The sequence below is a fragment of the Cuculus canorus genome, chromosome 2 (genome assembly GCF_017976375.1).
Source record: "Cuculus canorus isolate bCucCan1 chromosome 2, bCucCan1.pri, whole genome shotgun sequence".
NCBI classification, from domain to species: domain Eukaryota; kingdom Metazoa; phylum Chordata; class Aves; order Cuculiformes; family Cuculidae; genus Cuculus; species Cuculus canorus.
In genome coordinates, this window is record NC_071402.1 from 46702055 (window position 1) to 46714203 (window position 12149).

Below are 12149 nucleotides of genomic sequence, written 5' to 3' on the forward strand. Positions count from 1 at the left end.
TGTTCCTCCTCAAGGTCATCAAAGCTTTCTGAAGATCAGTTACCACATATAAACACAGACTCAGTATGGGTAAAGGAGTTTGCTCATTGTGTGGTTCAAGCCCTGTTAATGGACCATGCTGAAAGACAGGTTCCCAAGAGGTTCCCTTGCTTGTTTCAAGAGACCAATGTTTCTTCTCACCTAATTTGGTAGGATCTGACAACATGCTGCCTGTCATCAGAAGTTCCTAAGGATTCACCTTGCCTAATCTTCAGGTAGACAGATTTCTTATGAGTCACTGGGAAGAGATGTGGTGAGATCTGTCCCCTTGGGAAGATAAAGATCTAAGAAAACTACAGTGAGTTCTCTCTCTGGCTCCAGGTACTCGAGAAGGAACCAAGGCAACTATCATAGACTCATAGCTTAACTTCGTTTCTAGCTAACATTCTTATTGCCAAACTCTTATTATACTGCAAAAGTTATTGTTGTGCTCTGAAATGTACATTTACGTAAGAGGTTTTTCAGGGATGAACTCAGCCCTGACCTAAGTTGGAAGGGAGAAGATATCAGATGGGGGAGCAGGGATGGTGTAGCTGTGTTTCTTCAGCTGCATCACATAAAAATTTTATAGCATACTCCATACTATATCCTGTGCTAATTCAGAGAGAAAGAAACAGCTCTCTGGCATTTCCTTTTCCCCTTGTCCTAAGCAACCGTTAGTCTACAATTCTGTTCTTAGGAGTTGGCACACCCAGTTTTTACTAATTTCACAGTATTTTAACAAGAAGAAATGTTGGCTCTCAACTTGATTGATGAAGATCTTGGAGAGAAGTCATGGTCAGTATTCTCCAGTGGCTTTCATGCCTTCAGGCTGCTTTATGCAGTTTTTTTCTTTAAGCAAATTTGTTTTTTGAAAAAAATCTATATTACTGTAAACTCCTGAACTGGGATCAAACTGCCCTTTGTACTTACAGCAACGCAGGCAATACGTAGGTAGACGTCTATGCTCATTTTGCATGCATGTAAAAGTCACTGCAAGGTGCCCGGTAGTAACAAACCATGCTGCAATCTAGTGCTTGTAGGGTATATTCAGACCTTAGAATTGTAAATACTGCCCTTAGATCTGTGCATTGACTATTTACTTCATTATTTTGCTCTCATTGTTTGTAAATATTTCTCTGGCATAATGAAGTTTTATGTCAGGAAGATGAATTATCTGTATCTCAGTGCAAGTCCTGTCCTCTCTTTTGCTATCAGCTGTTTAGCAAGGAAATATTGCCAAGGAGCTAAGGATATTGACACCTGCTTGCACCTGAAATTACTCTCCTGTGGGAGAACAAGTTCAAAAATGAATTATTTTTCCCTGATTTTCCTGCAAGGTAGCAGTTCCTGAAAAAACAGGTCTACAGGTATAGTACATTTCAGTTGTCTGTATTATCTGTTTTACTCTCCTCTTTTATAACATTGATATTTTGGATGCTGGTTTTTAAAGTGGATAAGGAGCATGGAAAATTCTACACCCAAACATGATTTTTTTTCCTTGTCCTTCATTGGCTGCTTTTTAAACTCTCCCCATCCCATACATAGCTCAGGTAGAGATCCTTTGACTATTAGCAGGGACACAATTCAGAAGGGAAATTAGACTTTGTGTGTTTGTGAATCTCCTCTCAAACGTTTTGCAGATAACTAGATTATTGTTCTAAGATAAGAATGGACTCAGGGAGAAGGTTAAAAAAAAAAGTCTTTAGCATTTTTCCAATCAGAAAGGCCACGGAACATCTAGAATTTATACAGAATTCTACTAAAATCCCATGTAAGCCTACCTTAAAATTACTGCAGCCTAGAGAAATCAGTGCTAGGTAGATCTTTCTCCTTCCATTTCCAGCCTCAACTTATTAATACGATATACTAGTGCTTTCCTTAAAACTTATGGGAAGGATCAGGAATTTGGCATAGCTGTCTGAGAAGAATGATGAGTAGTGAATTTGCTGAAAGAAAAAAAGCATCTTTTAGGAGTAAGAAGAAAAGACGAATCCAAAGAGAGGGAAGAGGGTCCTGCTTATCTGGCTTTTAAATGGAGAAGGATAGGGTGGTTCCAGAGCAGCCATCGTCACGATTATGCTTGCTTGGTACTGGCAGAGTTTTTTACATTCACATCCTACTGAATTCCCAGATTTTACAGAATGTACCAGCCTCAGTAAACTGAGTTTTACTGTCTTGGGGGAGAATCAAATCACATGATTGTAGGAGGGAAAAGGAGAAAGGGTATGTGTAACTGCTGAGCATCCAACAAGTGCTGATTGACTGTTGTCTGTCTGTTGTTTGTTCAACCTTTTCTGTGCAATGGGATTCTGAAGCTTATAAACTGAATAATTTATCCCAGATGAAAAAAAAAAATAAGAATGTGAAATGGCGAGGGCTGAGCACTGAGGAATAAGTGGGACTGGGAAACTTTAGGCCTTCTGAAGGAGCAGGGAAGCAGGGCAGCTCTCAGAGGCTGCTAGCAGGATACATGCCACAAGGGAAATGGTGCAACGTAGATCATTAGCACAGAGGAATAGCATAAAACCCTACTGTAAGAAAAAAGTAAATGGATTCACTGAAAATACCTCAGAAAGTAATATTTAGGAACCCTGGTGCGGAAGAAACCGTAGGTTTACATAGCTAATACAGAGGTACCACATGGCTATCTGGGGACACACAACCCAGAAGAAGGGGTGATTACCCAGCATACAAGGCAATTATGGGGTGGAGAAGAGAAAGGCAGAGTCCCTGGTGTGCACAGTAACCTCAGCCTCATGGAAACCAAGAAGTATGAGAATTCCAGTTATGGAAAAATTTAGATAATCCTCAAATATGTAAATACTTTAAGGCTTATCTGAATTCCAAATCAGTTGAAGTTCATCTCTGAAGAATTAGAATTAATGCCTATTTTAATGAAAGTATGTTCCATGCTTGGAAGCATTATAGCATTCAGGTCAAGAACAAACATGTCCCGCTAATACTTCTGCTTATGTCAAGGACTTTTCAACTGAACTACAGTATTTGTCTCTTTCTTCCATATAGTCTCACACATTTATGCTTGTTTTGCATAGATAATCTCCTTACTCTCTACTTCGTTCCCTTCTATTGGATTTTATTTAGAGAGCAAATTACTTCTACATGAGAAAATGCTTGGACAGGGTGGAATATCTGACTTTGACCATAAAAGCCTTTAAGCTACTCCCATGATGTTGGAGTGAAAGGGCGTGATAGATGGTAAGTTATTCAGAAACCTGCATGGATTTCTCTAATGCTTTCCAAAGAATAAATGAATTGCTGAGGTCTAAAAAAACCCCTTAATATAGCATAGAGACCTGAATGTGACAACTTCCTTCACTTTTCTGGAGTACATTCTATTAGGATTTAAAGCAAAAGACCTGAGATATGCCTCTCAAAGATGTTTCCCTGAATTTTCTGAGCTAAAGTCAAGAATTCTGAGATTTACTCCAGGTGACTTCCAGCTGTGTTGCTATGGCAGAACTCTGGCACCTCAGTGAGTACAATACCTGCTGAAGTCAGTAAGGGATTTTCTGTTGATTTCACTATTTGCTATTTATGTCACATTCTCCCTCTCTGCAAAGCCAAGGATAATGCTTTTTTAATTAAAAAATATGCTTAGTGAGGTTCATGTTTAGCTTGAATTTCAATTTGTAAAGAACTGAATTAAAAAATAGTGGCATTCCATACGTGTGTGGTGTGTGCATGCTTGTCAGTCTCCTGCTGATTTTGATTTTCTATGTGAAGTATGTCTATATTTAGAGTTTAGGTTTTAAATTACTTTGTTCACAGGAATAACACTATCTGTTCTAGTGGGAAATAAAGAAACGTACTGTTCTTAAACAGAAAAATAAGAAAATCATCATTGTTTTATATATTACATATCAGATCCAGTTTGTTTGAAAATGAGGAAGGGTAAACTATTAAACACTTTTGAAGAAAGATCAGCTAAGCTAGACTTCAGGTACAAGATCACAGCTTTTGATAATTTCAAGTTTATGTCCAAGGATCATCTCGGGACATAACCCAAAGTCCAAAAAAAAGAAGTCATCTAAATGGATGATTGTTGCTTTGGAGCATTTTTAATGTAAGAGCTCACCTGGCACCTGCTCATCTGAGCAGGCTTTTGCTCTAAGGTGTTGAAACTCCAAGGTCACTGAGCAGTGCTCAGAGGTACTACTTCATTAGCTCCCTCTATAGTCCCTCTAATCCCTTTAAAACAAACTTCTGTGCCTCAACTTTGATATGTATTCATGTCTACATACTAATCCATCAGTCTAGACAAGTGATTGCAAAAAAGACTCTCAACCAAATGAATTTATAGACAAAGCTAACTGAATAGCCCTCGTGCCAGCTTCGATGCCTTAATCTTTCCTGCTGCTGAAAGATGCTTGGAACTTGCCATGAGATCAATGTATTTAAAGGTCAATTTCTTTGTTAGCAAAATGATTAGATGGTTCAGGTTATAAATGTATTTTTTGTCCCCTTCCTACAGTAAGAAGTTACACAGTAGAACTACAACATGATGTGAAAGTTTCTTATTGCAAAAAAAACCTTAACAGAGGCCACTGTTTTTGTGGTGGTTTGGTTAGGATCTTTTGGGAAGGTATGACGTTTTTTAAGGGAACATCCATAAATTCTCAAATTATTCTGAATGGACTGCAGATGTCAAATTAATAATTAGATCAGACGTTACAATAAAAATTTTCCGCCAGCTTTTATAGTCATTAAAAAGGTTTTGTAGAGTTAAATAATAATCTTTTCTTGGGGTATATATATATATTTGCTGAAGTTCCTATGTCAGCTATTGCAGGTTTGTACTTTGCTCAGCATCTTGCTGTTCAAGATTGTAAAATGCTGAGTCTAAGAGACTTCATTCTGATACCTGAATACACATAGGTGTGTGGAAATGCCTGTTTTTCCAGTGTGCGGGGCACCCTGGGTAGACTCTTCAGAAGCTTCTTCAAATTTGCACAGGCCATATTAGCCATTGGTTAATGCCTAATCATCCTATAATGTCATTTAAATTGCTCCGTTCTTTCCTCAGGGGAGATCAATATATGTGTATCATCATGTGGACTCATATAGAACCACTTTGGATGTGAACTTTTGCTGGAGTGCCCATGAGGGCTTTCACACTTTGGTGTGTGTCCCAGGCTGACCAGCCCCTGTATCCCTCCCACCAATCTGGCCCACCTTGGAATAAAATCCACTAGGCATGCTTTAAGGTGGAAGCTAGCAAGTTACAGTGATTGTCACTCATCTATGCCTTTCTACTAATTGAACCAGTGCCTGCTTCCTGCCAAAAGCTCTGAGGAAATGCTGTACCAGCCGTTTCATCTCATAAACAACATTCCTGTATCTAGCGTGGGCTTCACTGAACTTTCGCACCAGCCTCCAAGTATATTTACCAGATTCACTGGTCTGGTAAAAACAAATGTGCATTGCATGAAAATGGATCTGAAAGGAAACAGCCTTGTATCTTTTGAGGGAAAGAAAGAAAATACATTCTCAAAAGGGCAGGAACACTGCAGATTATGACCCTTATGTACACAGTAATAACTTTGGATTTTCTTTTTTCCTCTTTTTGCTCTTCCTCAACTTTTAAGAAAAATAAACCACAACACTTCAAAGAGAAACATAACTGTTAAGAAAGGGCAGGACACTTCTGTTCTTCGGAACCAGTAAACAAGGTGATGCGCAAGCAGAAGAAAAGAGTTCATAGCTGTTATAGACAAGTCACTGCTCTTAGATTACTTTATCTGTGCCAAAAGCTGTTGCTGGTTATACCCATAGTAGATGTGAAAGCTAACACTGTGAGCAAAGTAGGAAATAAGTGGCAAAGGCATACTACAAAAAAATATAAGTAGCTCTGAGATTCATAGTGCTTCTCATCACATTGCTAGTAAATCTAGCTAGTTTTGCAGTATGTGGGACAAAAATAATTTGTACACTGAAATGCTGTGGGCTACATGAGTCAACAGGAAATTAACTGGCAGTCACGACATGGTATATTGTAAGGGAAATCCTAGCTTGTTTGTGTTTTCACATATGCAAATAAACTCTCCAGTATGCATTCTGTGTGGAGTGCTGTCTACCTTACATAATTGCAAACACAGATTGCTGCTTTAACTGGATGAAGAAAGTCAATGTGTATACTTTTCCTTGATTAAGCCTCTGTGGTTATAACCCCCTTTATCTACTGCCAGCCAAGCTGGGTGACTGAATCCTAATCACAAAACAGGTACATGCTCAGGTTTTAGAGTGCAAGCTTGAGAATAATTCAGTGCAACACTTGCTGAGGATAAAAAAAGCAGTTCTTTGCTCACTCTGAACGAGGTTCAGAACACCTCTTGCACAAAGAAATGAAATATGTACCAGCTGAAGCTACAGCTTAGCTTTATGTATGGCTGTTGTGCTGCTGTTCTGAATCTACAATCACAGCTATTATAAAATCTGCATTTAGCAGTTGGGATATATACTTCATCTCTGTCTTGTGTCTGTCTATGTTCTTCCTGGGGAGCACATAACTTCTCTTTCTTGGTCTGCATAGCATAGGAACCCACCACGTATGATTGCTGAGGAACTGTTCAGTCACAGGACTGTTCAGGACTTGTTCTGCTTCCAGAGACCCTTTACTAAAACCAATAATGAAGCATAGGCCTGCTGTGTGTTTAGGACAAACTCAAGCAGAATAATAACCACCTTAGCCAGCAGCCCCTCTTTGTTATGTAGTGTCAAGGGGGTGAAACAGTAGCTGGCTTACGACAGCCAGTTGGATCTCTGCTATAATTAGGAAAAAAATGCATACCTTTGCTCAAGTCAGAGAGGCAGGAAATTAGAGTTCATGACTCTGACAGCTTGTTTTACAAACCTGGAGACCATGTAGTGATTTTATATATTCTGTAAAAAGACACCGTGCAAGGAGAGTGATCTACAGCGTTATCCCCAAAGCTATCCTAATAACATGGAGCTATTGGGGAATTGTTCCCACTGCTCACTGTCATGGGGTGTGGAGGTCTCAAGCACTTTCTGTGATGGTTCACCTTCGTTGCTTACGACAAGTCAAGCAAGTAGCCAAGCTGTCCAAAGGGTCACTCATTGCTAGATTTTTGTCCACTGGATGCTGCACAACAATGACTTAACCAAGTACAAGCCCACTAGTCTTCTGTATTTAGGCAATTAGTCTAGATCCTTTCTCCTTGCTTGGCTTTAAAATCTATAAGTTCTATAATGCAAATTATGCTGTAGAATGTACCAGTAAAACACTCGTAGCTTCAGTTTTACATTTTGGGACATATTTCCTCTGGAGGTTGTTGGAGGTTTTCAGATCTCTGAGGGATTTAGTGTTGCTTGACTAAAGTAATCCTAGAAACCCTAGAGTCCTTATAATATAAACTCAGATTGCTGTATTGGCCCTTCTAACAGCAGTTCCCAGACTACAGCTCAGGGAGCGCTCCTATTCCTCATAGCTCCAGTACTTGTGCAAAGGGGCTGCACGAGGCCTCCTGCCCAAAGGCATTTGCCAAGTAGTGCCCTCCCTGTTTGTAAGGCAGCCCTATGGTCTCTTCACTACTGCATGATGCAGGACACAGCACCCCACACCTTCCTGAAACTGCATCACAGCCCATAATACTGGAGCCACTGGAAACCAGTTTAGGGAAATATGTACTGGTAAACTAAATTCACTTAATCCCCTTAATCTCTGTGATTTTCCCCTCTAAGTGTGTTTCAAAGGAATTTTAATCCCCTTTCATGCGGCCAGAAAAGGCACCCAGGCCAGCAGCTTGTCCACACCTAGCAGAATAGCTACCGTGCTTTATGTTCACATGATGCCTTAACTAAGTGTGGCCAAATAGACAAGTCCTTGTGATTGCTTGAATCCCTCAAATGCTTTAAAATGTCAGATTGAAATCCTTATTCACCATTGGTAGTTAGCATTCTTCCCCAACATAAGACAAAAGGCTCACAAGCATTCTGGATGATTTTCTTTATTCTGCTTTCCCACACGCAATTTACATTTACTCTTTCCTCAGTATTAGACTTCTCTACAGTTCTGGCTACTAGTTTGTATGGATGATTTCCCATGGTTGGATATTGGGCTCTCAATGACAGGCAAAAAGTGAGTTTTATCATTTTGTTTCAAGAGGATACTCAGCAAGCAGGTGGACAACACCAGCAGATAACTCCAGCCCTCAACTCTTGTCTGGGGAATATTTTTCTATAGATAGAATTGTAGATCTGTTATTAGTATCAGCTTGATGAGTCTATTGAAGTGCCTCTGCAAAGTATGAAAAGTCACGTAAAAAGAGGAACACATAGTAATTTTGCTCCTTTTTTTTTGTACCATTATGTGAGGAAGACTGTAAGTAGGAAGAAAAGTGTGTAATTGCTAATCACATGCCTTTCTATGGAGCAATTTCTCTTTTTTTTTCTTTTTTTCCTTCAAACCCAGCACTGGCAAGTGGTAGTTGGGAACACACACACCACTGGCTTGTGCATGATGTTTTTTTTTTCCCACAGAAGTCTGGAAGTACCCTAGCAACATCCACCAACACAGGTAGAGTTGCTTTGAGAGACCACTCTCTGGGCTCTTTTGAAAGCCAGAATACCTCCAGCTGTTCCTTTCACCCAGCCACCCAAAAAGGGAGAGAAGAGGCAGCATAATTCCCTGTTCTGCCCTTCCCTTTCACCTATCTATCAGCTCCTTCCTGAGTGGACCCTGCCCTGTGGCCTGTGACGGGGCACTGAGCAGTTGTGGAGCTCTGCAGCCCCCTTGGCTAGACCCACACCACAGTGGTTGGTTTGGCCTTGGAATAAACGGCTCTGGCGACCTGAAACAGAGTCATTTAACGGTACAAAGTAACTCTGTAAAACAGGGTTCATGGGGCTGGCATAGGCAGGTCTTCGTTGCTCAGTTTCAGAGCAAAACATGACTGTAAAAATGGAAAAAAAAAACCCGTCCTTGACTGAAGATAAACAAACACAGTAAAACAAAGTTAATCCTTTGAAAATGTAAATATTAAATTAAACTTTCATTTTAACAGCACCCTTGGCTCTGTTGCCCTTTGGCTGGAATACCTCCCCTCTCTCCTCTGCTGCTGGGAGGCTCAACAGGGATGGGAGCCCATCCCTTCCACAGTAAGGGGAACAAATTGCTCAAGGTGGAAGGAAGCTGTTGTCGCTTGACTCTGAGAATCGCAACACAGGCAAAGAAATCTGAGCTGGACTGTGATGATAGTTTGACAAACAAGGCATGTGGTCTTACCCGCTGCTCGGAGATGTGGCTCAGCCCGGTTGTCGGGCAGTCTTTTAACTGTTTATAAAAATAGCTGAACCTAGGAGAGGGCTGAGGTAGGGTGGCACTCTATGAGATGTAAATTCTCTCTCAAAGGTAGGAAAATGGAAGCCAGTGGCCCTGGATAGGGACTGTTGCAGTAGGATAAAGCCTTCCCACACCATTCCCTGAGCATCTCTGTGACATTGTGGATACCCCAAAAGATGTGGTGACTGTTGTTTTTATCCACCAGAGAAGAATAATTTCCAGTGCAACAGTTTTGGACCACAGGTCCCTTCTTCCATATTCCTCCTGCTTATGATGTATGATCTTAATGCAATATGTGGATATATTTGTTTGGATTAACAATTAATAACCTTGTGTTCCTGTGATTAAAATTTTCTAATTCTTATAAACAATTTTATATGCCCAGCAGAACTGGATGGACTTCAGGCAATTTGAATTCAGGTGTCTGCACAATAGTCCTGAAAAGCACAATACAGGCAGTACCTGGAAAGCCTGTGTCCCTGCCCAGAGAGGGACTTTTCTTCCTCTCTGCTCAGCAAAGAGAGGAATTTTAAGTCACCCTAGCTTTCCATCCTCAGTTTGTAATTCTGTTGCTAAGTGGCAATGAAAGAAGATTATCAGATCACAGATTAACAGAAACCCCTATTCAGTGTTTTTGTGTAATTATACATTTCAGTTACTTATTTGGGAACTGATTTTTATCTGCTGTGCTTCTACCCCACCCTCACCCCTCTGCAGATCTGTTATCCTCAGGGGCTGGTTAGGATCCTGATCAACTGTCCCCTCTTTTCCATGTGCAGCCTCTGTTCCCTGGGGTGGCTCTGCCTACAAGGGTACCTACCCCAAGGGTCTCTGCTCTTAGGGGGCTCTCAGAAACTAAGGTCCTACCCTAGTCCTTCTGGATGGTTCATTTTGGGACAAAGCAGCAAGAGGGTATAAAACACTTTAGAGTGTTGAGGTCTTTCAGAGGTCACACTTTTGCTTCCTTCAAGAAACTCCCCATTTTTTTTCTCTTTTCCCAGCCAATGCACTTCTACTCTCTCAAGAAAAAGTGGTCAAGCAGCTTCAAAAAGTGGAGGAAGAAACAAATGTGAGTGACCAAGGTAATTGTTAAATGCTAAGGGGGAACTCTGGCAAAAGAAATTCTGAAAGTGTGATTTAAGAGGGAACAAGTGAAAAAGGCACAGAAAAATCAGGGAACAGCACAACTGGTTGATGTTGGGGATGCAGACATAAATGGAGCCTGGGAAGGAGATGTAGTTTGTCAGCTGAAAGGAGGAGATGGTCGTGCATAGCATGTGCATTCACAGAAGACTAAGAAGCAAAGGCCTCCTCAGATAGGAAGGCAGTTTAGATTACGTTAAGTAGAAAAGCTGCACCAAGGAAAACCATGTGAGGAAGAGGAGAGAGAAAGGTTAGAACTGCACAGGGACCCATTCCTGGGACTGGAGGGGAACAAGGAATGTGATCCAAGCATTTAAAAACAGCAGGGAAAGGGCAGAGGAAAATTGCCTGGATAAACGGAAGTAGGATTGGCATGGATGTATAGTGAGAAACAAGAGCTTCAAAAACAACAGAAGGGAAGGGTGTGTGGAGAGAGAGAGAAGTAAACAAAGAATACACTTTCAGGAGGTGATGGATATAGACTGTTCATGCACATCAAAGACAGAAACAGAGAGCGGTAATGTATAGAAAAGCAATTATATGGGCAGTTCAACAAACCTGCTTTCCAGGGGTCTGGTATTTTTGATGTCTTTTATGCTTAAGTCTTCCAGAGAAGCAGTAACTCAAGAAAAAACAAGGCTGAAATAATATTTTCTGAGGCATTATCTGTGTTTTAAACTGTAGTTGACATTAAACATGTGCTGCCCATGTGCTTGCTCAAAGCCTTGTGTTTGATGGTCATCCTGCTATACAGAGCCCCTTGCAAGAGGGGTTGGTTGGGTTTGTTTTTTTTTTTAGTGACAAATTTTAGAACGAATGCATACTCACTTTCCTTTTTTTCTGAAGAGCTTGTGTAATTCTCCTGTCTCACCAGTCTGCCTTAGCTTTGCACATAATTTCTCCTTGGAGGTAACTGTGCTATTTTCAAACAGTACACTGTGTTTGCTGAGATGGTTTTAGCTCAGTGGCCACACCAGGGTAGCTGGTGACTACAGCAGCGGGTCTAAACATGGGGACTCTGCTGGGATGTGCCAATTTAGCTGAACAGGAACAAGGCAAATATTCAGTTTGCAGTTCCTACCCCAGAATAGATTTTTTTTTCCCCACATATGTTACCAGTTTCCCTCAGACTTAGAGAAGAGACTTGGTTTTGATTTCTCTTCATCCTTAGCAGCAAGCTGCAGGAGGTATTTGCTGCCCTTGTGGCTCTTTTGTTTTGGCACAGCACTCTGGATGAGGACAGGAAGTTGCTCCCTTTTTTCCCTTCCTACCTGAGTCCATTCAGATCTTCAGCTCTGAGATACAGGGTTTTTGGGACTTCAGTCTGAATGGGTAGCTTTGACTTCATAACAGCAGTGCACAGGGACTGCTCCAGAAACAGAGGCCTGAAAGAGCTTATCAGGCGGACATGGTGGAAAGCAGAGAAGCAAGCAGGCAGAGCTTCTGAGCAGTGTTACCCACAGCCTCTGTTTTTGACTGCTGCCCTCATGAGTAGTCTTTTGATAAAAGAAAGAGTTTGCCTAAGGTCAGGTAGCGCCCTTCATCTGAAGTCATTCTGACAGAAAGAAAAACACCACTCAAAAATAAAGAGCATTCTCTTCTCACTCTTACAGACATCCTACTGTATTTGTGATTAGTCATCTGCAATCTAAACTCCATCTTG